The sequence below is a fragment of the Pan paniscus genome, chromosome 9 (genome assembly GCF_029289425.2).
Source record: "Pan paniscus chromosome 9, NHGRI_mPanPan1-v2.0_pri, whole genome shotgun sequence".
NCBI lineage: Eukaryota > Metazoa > Chordata > Mammalia > Primates > Hominidae > Pan > Pan paniscus.
Window position 1 is genome coordinate 36017954 of NC_073258.2, and position 10753 is coordinate 36028706.

At 41.3% G+C, this 10753-nt stretch overlaps 1 long non-coding RNA gene across 1 annotated transcript; it reads left to right on the top strand.

The window, feature by feature from the left end:
• The first annotated feature begins 6426 nt into the window (after positions 1 to 6426).
• On the top strand, positions 6427 to 7346 carry LOC134731228 (uncharacterized). The gene is made up of 3 exons (XR_010113420.1): positions 6427 to 6533; positions 6663 to 6752; positions 6958 to 7346. It is a non-coding gene; the product is annotated as an uncharacterized LOC134731228 (long non-coding RNA).
• Positions 7347 to 10753: the final 3407 nt, after the last annotated feature.

Sequence of the window (10753 nt, forward strand, 5' to 3'; positions counted from 1 at the left end):
AAGGAAACTTCCTCAACCTCATAAAGGGCATCTATGAAAACCCCAAAGCAAACACTGTGCTTAATAATGAAAGACCGAAAGCTTTTCTCAGCAGCAACAAGACAAGAATATCCACTCTCATGAATTCTACTCAATATAGCACTGGGGGTTTCAGTCAGGAAAAAGACAAGGAAAAAAAAAGGTTTCTAGGTCAGAAAGGATGAAGTATAACTGTCTCTATTGGCAGACTACATGATCTTGTATATAGTAAATCCTGAGGAATCTACACAAAAAACAAATATAGCTATTGAGCTGGGTCAGCAAAGTGCCAGGACACAAGGTCAATATACAAAAAGAAATTGTATTGCTATGTATTAGCAATAGACAATACAGAAATGAAAATAAAACAAAATGGCATCAAAATGAAATACTTAGGAATAAATTTAACAAAAGAAATATAAGACTTGTTTACTGAAAACTATAAAATGTCATTGAAATAGATTCCAGAAGATCCAAATAACTGGAAAGACATATCATCCATGAAATAAAGTAGTTATTATTAAGATGGCAATACTTCCCAAACTGATCTACAGATTCAGTACAATCTCTATCAAAATCTCAGATGGTTTCTTTAGATAAATTGACAAACTGATCTTAAAATTTATATGAAACTTCCAGGGACCTGAAATAGCCAAAATAATCTTGAAAAAGAAGAATAAAGTTGGAAACTTCACACATCCTGATTTCAAAACTTATTGGAAAGCTACAGCAATAATAAAAAAAAGTGTGCTAGAATAACAGGTACACTAAAATCTCAGAAATCACAACTAAAGAACTTATTCATGTAACCAAAAACCACCTGTACCATAAAACTATTGAAATACAAAAGTGTGTTATTGAAATAAGGACAGTTATGTAGATCACGTACTACAACTGAGAATCTAGAAAGAAACTCATACATTTTGAATTTTTAACAAAGTATAACTTTGCCAAAACAATTCAATGGAGGAAGAATAATATTTTCAACAAATCCTGCTGGGACAACTGGATATATACATGCAAAAGAATGAGGCAGGACCCTTACCACAACATATACAAAACAAAAACAAAAACAAACAAACAAAACCAAAAACCTAAAAATGGATCAGTGACCCAGATATAAGTGCTAAAACCAAAACACCTTTAAAAGAAAACATAAAGGTAAATCTTCATGATCTTGGCAATGAATTCTTAGATATGACACCAAAACCATGAGCAATGAAAGAAAAATAAAAGATAAGTAGGACTTCATCAAAACTTAAAACTTTTGCACTTTAATGGACACTATGAAAAAAGTGAAACAGCTAATGTATTGGGAGAATATATTGGTCAAATATAGAGACCAAATATAGTAAAAAGAATATTTGCAAAATACCTAATAGGGGCTTGTATCCAGAATATATAAAGAACTCTTACAGGCCAGGTACAGTGGCTCATGCTTATAATCCCAGTGCTTTGGGAGGCTGAGTTGGGAGGCTCATTTGAGGCCAGGAGTTTGAGGCCAGCCTGGGCAACATAGTGAGACCCCCATCCCTACAAAAAAAAATTTTAATAGCCAGGCATGGTGTGCATGCCTGCAGTCCTAGCTATTTGAGAGGCTGAGTAAGGAAGATCACTTGAGCCCAGGACTTTTAGGTTACAGTGAGCTATGATTGTGCCACTGCACTCCAGCAGAATGAGATGAAAGAAAGAAAAGAGAAAAAAAGAAAAGGAAAAGAAATTCTCTTACAACTCCAACTCCACAATAAAAAGACAACCTAGTTAAACACTGATCAAAGGAACAGACATTTCTCCAAAGGTGGCCAATGATGCTCGATATCATTAGTGACTAAGGAAATGCAAGTAAAAACATGACAAGACATAATTTCACACACTAGGATGGCTATAGTAAAAAAGACAGATAAAAAGAGTTGATGAGGATGTGAAGAAATTGGAACACCCATATACTACTGGTAGGAATATAAAATTGTTAGTCACTTTGAGAAACAGTTTGGAAGTTCCTGAAAAATTAAATACAGAGTTAGCATATGATCCAGCAATTCTACTTCTAAATATATGCCCAAGAGAATGGAAAACATATGTTCGTACAAAAACTTGTACACAGATGTTCATAGCAGCATTATTCATAATAACCAAAAAGTGGAAGCAACTCAAATGTACATCAACTGATGAATAGATGAAAGAAAATGTAGTATAGCCATACAATGGAATATTATTTGGTAAAAAAAAAAAAAAAGAGAGAAAGAGAAAGAAATGAAGAACCGATACGTGCTATAACGTGGATGAGCCGGTTTTTTTTTTTTTTTTTTTGATGGATGAATTTTGAAAACATTATGCTAAGTGAAAGATGTCAGTCACAAAAGGCCACATATTATGTGCTTCCGTTTAAATGAAATGTCCAGAAAGGGTAGATCCCTGGAGACAGAAAGTAGTTTTGTGGTTGCCAGGGGACATGGGAAGGAAGGAATCAGGGGTGACTGCTAATAGTTATGGGGTTTCTTTTTGGCGTGATAAAAATGTCCCGGGCCTGGCGGGGTGGCTCACACCTGCTATCCCAGCACTTTGGGAGACTGAGGCGGGTGAATCACCTGAGGTCAGGAGTTCGAGACCAGCCAGGCCAACATGGTGAAACTCCATCTCTACTAAAAATACAAAAACTTAGCCGGGTGTGGTGGCAGGCACCTGTAATCCCAGCTACTCAGGAGGCTGAGGAAGGAGAATCTCTTGAACCTGGGAGACAGAGGTTGTAGTGAGACGAGGTTGCACCATTGCACTCCAGCCTGGGCAACGAGAGCGAAACTGTCTCAAAAAAAAAAAAAAAAAAAAAGTCTTCGAGTTAGTGGTTATGATTCCACAATTCTGTGGCTACACTAAAAACCACTGAATTGTATACTTTATAAACAAAGAAATTTGTCATTTTCTCATATACCTCACTTTCTCAGGAAAACACTTAGATAATAGTTGAAAAAAGAAATACACTCACTTAGGATAATGAACACTGCCAGTCTCTATATAATTACACCATATCTTCATGTATTTCACAGTCCACATGGACTGTTTATGAATCCATCAGAAGTAGGTACATCGCTATTAAATGCAAGTCCCTGTGCTTGGTACTGTCATGGCCCACTTAGCCTAAGACAACTAGGGACAAATCTGTAGTCTGAAAAGTCAGTTTTTGTTTGTTTGTTTGTTTTTTGGCCGATTGCAATAAGAAAAATCACATAGTGGAAGAATCATGGAACTTCTCGACGAAGGAAGAAATAGTTAACTATAAAAGTTCTGGAAAAGATGGAGTCTTTGTAAAATTAAATGAAGGAGTGTTTTAATGTGTGTTAAGCAATGCGGTGTGAGTATAAAAGGGTTATCATCAGGTCTGGACTGAAATGGACACGGGATCATATTTCCTTGGACACTATTAAGAAAATGCCAATATTGTGTCCAGAAACCTTTATCTGAACCTCTGCGCCGGGGCAGTAAATCAAGGTCGCTTCTCTGTCTTAGTTCCCCCAGGTAAGAGTGGGATGTTTCATTGTTACTGATGTAATTTCAAACAGCAAAATTTTGAAAGTCTCCCATGTCAGAGGACAGGGTTACTCATTAAGAAAGCGGTTGTCACTCTAAGAAGGGGGTCATACGGCACCTTTCAGCAGCAGTGTGTCCTTGGGAGAAATATCCTTTGCTATGAACTTTGCGGCTGGCTTTATCTGTCTGTTATCGTAGCCTGATGAATGGCAGCGCCGATTTTTACTTTCTCAGTATTGGTGGGGTTACAAAGATTGATGAAATGTTGTTTGTGCTGGTAAAGCCCTGGAGGTAAGAAAGGCACTACTTTGATTAAGGAGGGACGAATGCAGGTTGCCCTGAAGATTCGTTTCCTCCGCCTTTTGTTGATTTTCAATGAGCTGTTTTCACAGACCTAAGTGCAGAGTGCGCATCTCTTTGTGTGACAAGGCGGGGTGGGGAGGAGGTCCTGCCTGCCCTGTCCTAGCTTTCCTGCATGAACTCTATTTGTCCTGGTGTGTGGTCCTAGTGGGGTCCTTGGCCCTTTACGTGACAGTTCTAATCACAAAGGCACACATCCAAGTGGTCTCTAATTTTTGGAAGTGGTGGGAAACATTCCTTTCTAAGGGTCCTGTCAGCTGACAAGTCGGGCTGGAGACTGGGTGACCAGGATCCCGGTGCCTGCAAGCCCAAGGGTAGCTGAAGCCGCCTGGAGTTCAGGAACCAAGCTGTTGGTAGTCTGCTCTAATATCTGGGATTGAGGGTGAAGGAGTGGCAGGGACTCTGCCAGCATTGAAGCCCCAAAGCAAGCGGGCCATTTGAAAGGGAGGTAAACCCGCTGCAGAAAGAGAAACCGGGTATTGAGGCTGCTCATCGCTCGCAACCCGGGAGGTTGGCTGAGTCAACCCAGCGCAGCAGAAGCAAAGCGCGGGCTAAGGCTGCAGTTGGGCTCACAGCCCCAGCTGATGGGTTGAGAGAAAAATCTGGCCTGGAATTCACTACTTCTCCAAACAAAAAACCCTGGCAGGTTTATGGCCCAATGGGAAAACCTGGAATGGCTTTCAGGGAATTGCAGAGACTAGGTCAGCAGGAACTCAGACTAGATCTGGGATCTGGTCCCCAGCCCCACACTGCCTCCTCAGGAGCTTCCAAATGTCCTGAATTTGCTGGAACCAGAGCTTACATGGCTGCTGTTATCACTATTATTAGTCTGTTCTTTTATCACTCTGTGTAATTGTTATGGAAGGTGCCAGTTACCTTCTATAACATATCATGTGAGGCTTGGGTCCATAGACATCCTGATTGATATATTCATTGTGACCCCGTCTTGTGACTTCTAAAACAGTCAAGCACATGGCCAAACGTGACCTGTACCCCTAAAACTTGCCTTGATTGAATCATTAAAATATATTTTTTCTCTTACCAACAAAAGAAAAGGAAAAGAAAAGCCCTCTGAATTTGTAGGAATCCTCTGACTTGGTCTAAATGCCACTAACATAAGTGCTATGTGGATACAAAGGAAGTAACTGAGGAATATTCCTCGGGAAAAGTTGGCTTAGAAGGTTCCTGGGTCCCTGCTGGGGTCAGGATCAGTTCAGCCCTCTTTGGGGTCCTACACTCAGATATATTCATTCTCTCCTCTGTGTCTGTCTGTTGCTCTAGTGCCTGATGTACATGTTAATTTATTTGTATTGGGTCTCACAAACTCGATTAAAAAAAAAATCCAAAACCTGAAAATTGTTCTTGGTAATTTGACTAGACAGGAGGAGGCTAAGCAGGTGCTTTGTAATCTGTGTAAAATGTGAGTGCCAAAGTTCAGAGAGGTCAGTCCACCTAGGGAGAAGTAGTTGTTATGGTAGATTCATGGGATCCATGTGGGTCAGGGGAAAATCAAGATGGAGCAGGTGGCCGGGTGTCATGGCTCAAGCCTGTAATCCCAGCACTTTGGGAGGCTGAGGCAGGATGGCTTGAGCCCAGGAATTTGAGACAACAGTCTGGGCAACAAAGCAAGACCTCGTCCCCTCAAGTCCCCCAAAAAAATTAAAAAGAAAAGATGGCGCACTAGGCTTGGCACAAAGCCATGATGGTAACATGGTGACAACAGCAGTGGTGATACTCAGAGCTGCCATTTATCTAGCATTTATCATGTGCCAGGGTTGGTTGTAAATGGCAGTAGAAGGCAGAGCCAGAAATCTACAGGTTCCAAGGAATGATATACACCCAGTTTCTAGCAGTCTTCCTTTTCTTCTTTCCCAAATGAGGGAAAATGATGACCTCTATCTTTGCCTTATGTGTTAGCTGTATACGACTCTGATAACAACAATAATGGTAGTGATAATAAAGTAGTATAAAATGAAAGTAATAATGTAAACATGCCCCTATATACTGCCTAATTATAGTAATATATAATTATATAGTAATATATACTTGTAATATAACTAATATCTACAGTAGATAATTACCCTCGGTAGATATTTAACAAATCTTCATCTGTTGCAAGTCATTCAACAAGTACTTATTGAGTGCTAGTAAATACATGATTTTCTGCTATCCGAGATCAAGCGATAAACAGTCACAGTCCCTGCCCTTATGTATTTTTGTTGTTTTGTTGCTGTTTTTCCATAAGGAGAGGTATTATGTTTTGTGTATAGAGCGGTTCAGACAATCATAATGCTTGATTCCAAATCAGAAGACCCAGATGCTAGTTTTTGGTTTGATAGCCAGTCACTTTAATTTCTTAGTGTCATCTACACTACATCATGAACAAATAAGGCGTTAGACTAGATTTTTACGAGCTCTGCCAGCTGTAACATTTCATTATTTGGTTTAGAGTCTGTGACATCCAGTGTTGGGAGGGCAATTTGGCTGACTGGATATAAAAGGGCAGCCTTTAGTTTTGCCTACAACTTCACCATTATTTGGTCTATCAAGTCTTTTTCATCTTGTTTAATAGTAGTCAAATCTTCAGAAACCTGGCTTTTTATATCTAAACTAATATAAAAATGATAATGGTAAGAAATCTAATTTAGTTATCTTTTTTTTTTTCTGGAAAAGGAAACCATCAACAACAACAACACACACACACACACACACACACACACACACACACACACACCCCACATGATTGCTTGCTTGCTTAGGGAGGAATCAGAGCTTCAAAAGTGAGCTGATTCCAGCCACCAGCTGTCATCGTATGAGGAGCTCTTGTGAGTTGATCGCCCATGAAAGAGGTAAGTTATCCTTTCTCTTCACTAATCTACATCTGTAGTATATTCAATACTTACCCATCCTTTATCCTTTACCGTGTGGTTTTCCATGGCTTCATGAAACGCTTTAGCCAGACAGGTCAAGGTTTAAAGGTGGTTTTCTTTGTTTTGTTTCATTTCATTTGCAATGAAAGTTAATTGCTAATTGAAAGTTAATTGATTTTTCTAGGAATGAGCCTCTAAACATGGCCACAGCTCAGTGATACTGACCAACCAGACATACCTTTGCTGGACCTATGCAAACGTGAAACAGGTAAAGAGAAGTGAGTATGTGGCATTCATCAGAGAAATAAGACCAATGCGAATTTTGTAAGCAGTATACAGGCTTGTCGAACATGATTACTTGGAAAATTACTAACTAAACCTTTTTTTAGCCTTTTCACATTCAATTAAGATTTCATGAAGAGTTGTAAGAGAAAAGCTTTTCCAGACCCAGCCATGAGTACTCTGCTTTACTCAGAAGAACCACAAACCTTGAACAGCTTGATAATCCAGCATTTCTGAAACTTTTCTTTGCATGTGTGTCACTGAGGTATCTTATTAAAGCACATATTCTAATTCTTTGGTCTGAGATGGGGACTAAGATTCTGCATTTCCAACAACTTCCAAGTGATGCTAATGTGTTCCTGATGCTGGGACCCTATTTTAAGTAGCAAAGGTCTTGTTGGAATCAACCCAACCAATGGAAGGCAAACAATCACAATTCTTGACTGTGAGTTTCGGACAATGATTGTCTATGTTCAGATGGAATTTTATGAAGCTAAACGTTACCTTTGGCCTGTATAGTGAGTATACTACAACTCAAGTGGAGGGGTGTGTGTTCATATTTTCTCTCAAAAACAAAGCTGAAAAGCCAATGGGCACATGGGCAGCAAGGAGAAGGATGCTAGAAGAAAATCTTATTGCAAAAAGGTGGAGATCAATAATCTGCAGCTATTTCTTTTTCTTTCTTTCTTTCTTTTTTTTTCTTTTTGAGATAAGGTTTCACTCTGTCACCTAGACTGGAGTGCACTGGCGCAATCATCACTCACCACAGCCTCGAACTCCTGGGCTCAAGTGATCCTCTTACTTCACCCTCCCAAGTATCTGGACTACAGGCTTCATGAAATACTTTAGCCAGACAGGTCAGGGTTTAAAGGTGCGCCACTACAGGCAAGCACCACTATACCCAGCTAATTTTAAAATTTTTTTTTAAAGAGACACAGGTCTCACTTTGTGCCCAGGCTGGTCTCAAACTCCTGGCCTCAAGCAATCCTCCTACCTCGGCCTCCCAAAGTGCTGGGATTACAGGCATGAGCCATGGCCCCTAGCCCTATTTCTAATGTATGAATAACCTGTTCTCAAGTTATCTTAAGAAATAAAGTATTTCTTTTTTGAAATAAATAAAAAGTAGCTATACAGACCACATTAAAATGAATTACTTTCACTTGAATTAATGGTAGGAAAATTTAGGATAACAAATAAATAAGGAACAATCAGAAAAGAGCTATTTCTCTTGAAGATGGGATTTACTCATTCAACAATTTATTGAGCCCTTTGCAAAGGGGCCAGGTGCTGTGCTGGGTGCTGGAGATACAGAGGCAGCCCCCTCTGTCAAAGTCTCACATTCATTTGGGGGATAGCGACTCAAAACAATTCTTAAAATGAATTAAACTGTGATCTCTGAAGGAGAAATGGAGCATTTTGAGAACATTTGAACTGGAGCGTTTGACTTGATTGGGATGTGAAGGAAGGCCTCCCCAAGAAAGTGATGTTTGAGGTGAGAGCTGAGGGATGCTGGAATTAAGCAGGGGTGTTATGAGGCACAGAAGGTTAGAAGGAGCTTGGGCCATGTGTGGGGTCGTCCAAATATCCTACACATAGTCTCCCCTGATCTGGGGCCTGACAGAGCGAGTCTTGGCATAATTAATGCTGATGCTGGAGACTGCCCAGCCTGGTGTCACCCATAGAAACAGACACACTCCATGTGGTCCTTGTGGGCCACTGTGCACTGGGGAGCTATCCAGCCTACTCCTTACTTCCACTCCCCCGAATCTTGTCCTTAAGCTGTAGCCTATGAGACATACCTGCTTTTTAAATTCATTTTTCTTGTAAGTAACATATTATATAGATTGTATTATGATGATAAAATGATACTTTGAACACATTCTCTTATATTATGTTTAAGAAATGAGCTCCCCAGTTTTTGCTGACTTCCAACCAGGTTTGGGAAACTCTACTCCATGTGGAATGGGCAGGAGTTTGGAGAGTGTGGAATCGGTTAAATCTCTGTGGCCCTTGACAGACTTTGTCCAGGAACACATTTGGTGTTCAGAATAGTGAGCAGCACTCACTGAGGCTCAGAGAAATGAGCTTGCCCAATGTCATGGCGACGGGTGAATAGTGATAAACCTAGCACTGGGTACTCATTTTTCCAGGTACTTAACATCTCATTATCTCAAGTGTCCTGCTTGGCTTTGCTGTCTCAGAAGCTCCCCCAAGCCTGTCACCTTCTGAATTCCCCTTACACCCAGCCTGTGGATCCAGAGGGGGCTTTTTCATGCCTAACGTGTTACCGAAACACAAGGGGTTCGGCTTAGGTCCTGCTGCTCACGGCACAGAAAGCCAATCACTGACCCCACAATTATTGCCAAAGAAGTAGGCTTTAATTGGGTGCTGCAGCTGAGGAGATGGGAGGTCAGCCTCAAATCATCTCCCTGGGAGAGGAGTCTCAAATTCATCTCCCTGACCAGCTAAAATTAGGGGTTTATACAGCAGGGAAGGAATGTAACTGTGTGAGAAAACAGGAACTCGGGAAGGGTCAGGAAGCAATCATGATGAATGAGGGGCCTGGAGTTTCTAGTCTGGTTGCAATGATCTGGTGAGTTTCAGATCTTTGATACTTTTTTTTTTTTGGAGAGGCCTGCTGGTCCTTTCCTGGAGGAAGAAACTCTGAAATTCTGATAAAAACAAATGTAAGTTTCAAGCTTTAAGGTCATAAGGGTCAATTTCTATGTTTATCCAAAACAAAAAACAAAAAACACCCAAAACTGTCGATGGGACTATTGGGTTGGTTTCAAAGTCAGGTATTACTGCCCCCCGGACTCAGTCTCTTTATTTATTATAAATAATATAAACTTTATTGTAGGGGACAGTGGGGAAAGGGAATACTCACGAGTCGGTGAATCCTTGGGTCATGGAGAAGCCAGGTAGTGTTCTTCTCTTCCTTTCTTTTTCTCTTTTCATCCTTATTCATTGGGTACATTTTTCCTGCCCCACGGCAAGACCCTAAGATGTGGAACTGCCTGAAGTGAGCAATCTGACCACCAGGGGGCAGCATGAGTCCATCGCTTTGTCTGAAAACAGACAGGTCCTAATGAGCGGCCCTCCTCTCCAAGCTAGCTGAGTCTGCACGTTGGAGTCATCTGATGAGCTTTTAGAAAACTGCAGGTGGGTGGGCTCACTTCAATTGCCATCTCCTGTCTTCGGGAGTGGGGCGTGGACATCGCCATTATTTCAAAGTTCCTCAGGTGAGTCTGATGCACAACGTTGAAAACCACTCGGAGAGGACTGAATCTGTGAAAACTGTAAAGGCTTCTAGGAATCAGCCAGCCCAGGCCATCTGTTTCCATTTTGCAGCTTCAGGAGCTGAGGCCCAGAGATAGAAACAGTAGGCTTAGGGGTACTTGGAAGACAGCACCAGAACCCAGGACCCTAACATTCGGCCCAGTTCTCCTTCCTCTCTGTAGCACGTGGTCTTCCATATTTCGGCTGGGCCTGGGCATCAGAGGACACCAGGGACCACTCCTCCCCTCCCCTCCGAGAGCAGAGCGGTGCAGTCCCTCCTGGCTTAAGGAGCTCCTCACTGACAGGAGAATTCAGAACTGGCCTACAGAAATCAACTGGAGAACCTCCCAACCACGTGTGCATGAGGTTCAATGCCCGTGCGTTTCAGGAGACGTGAGGATGGGGAGAGTGAGGTAGTG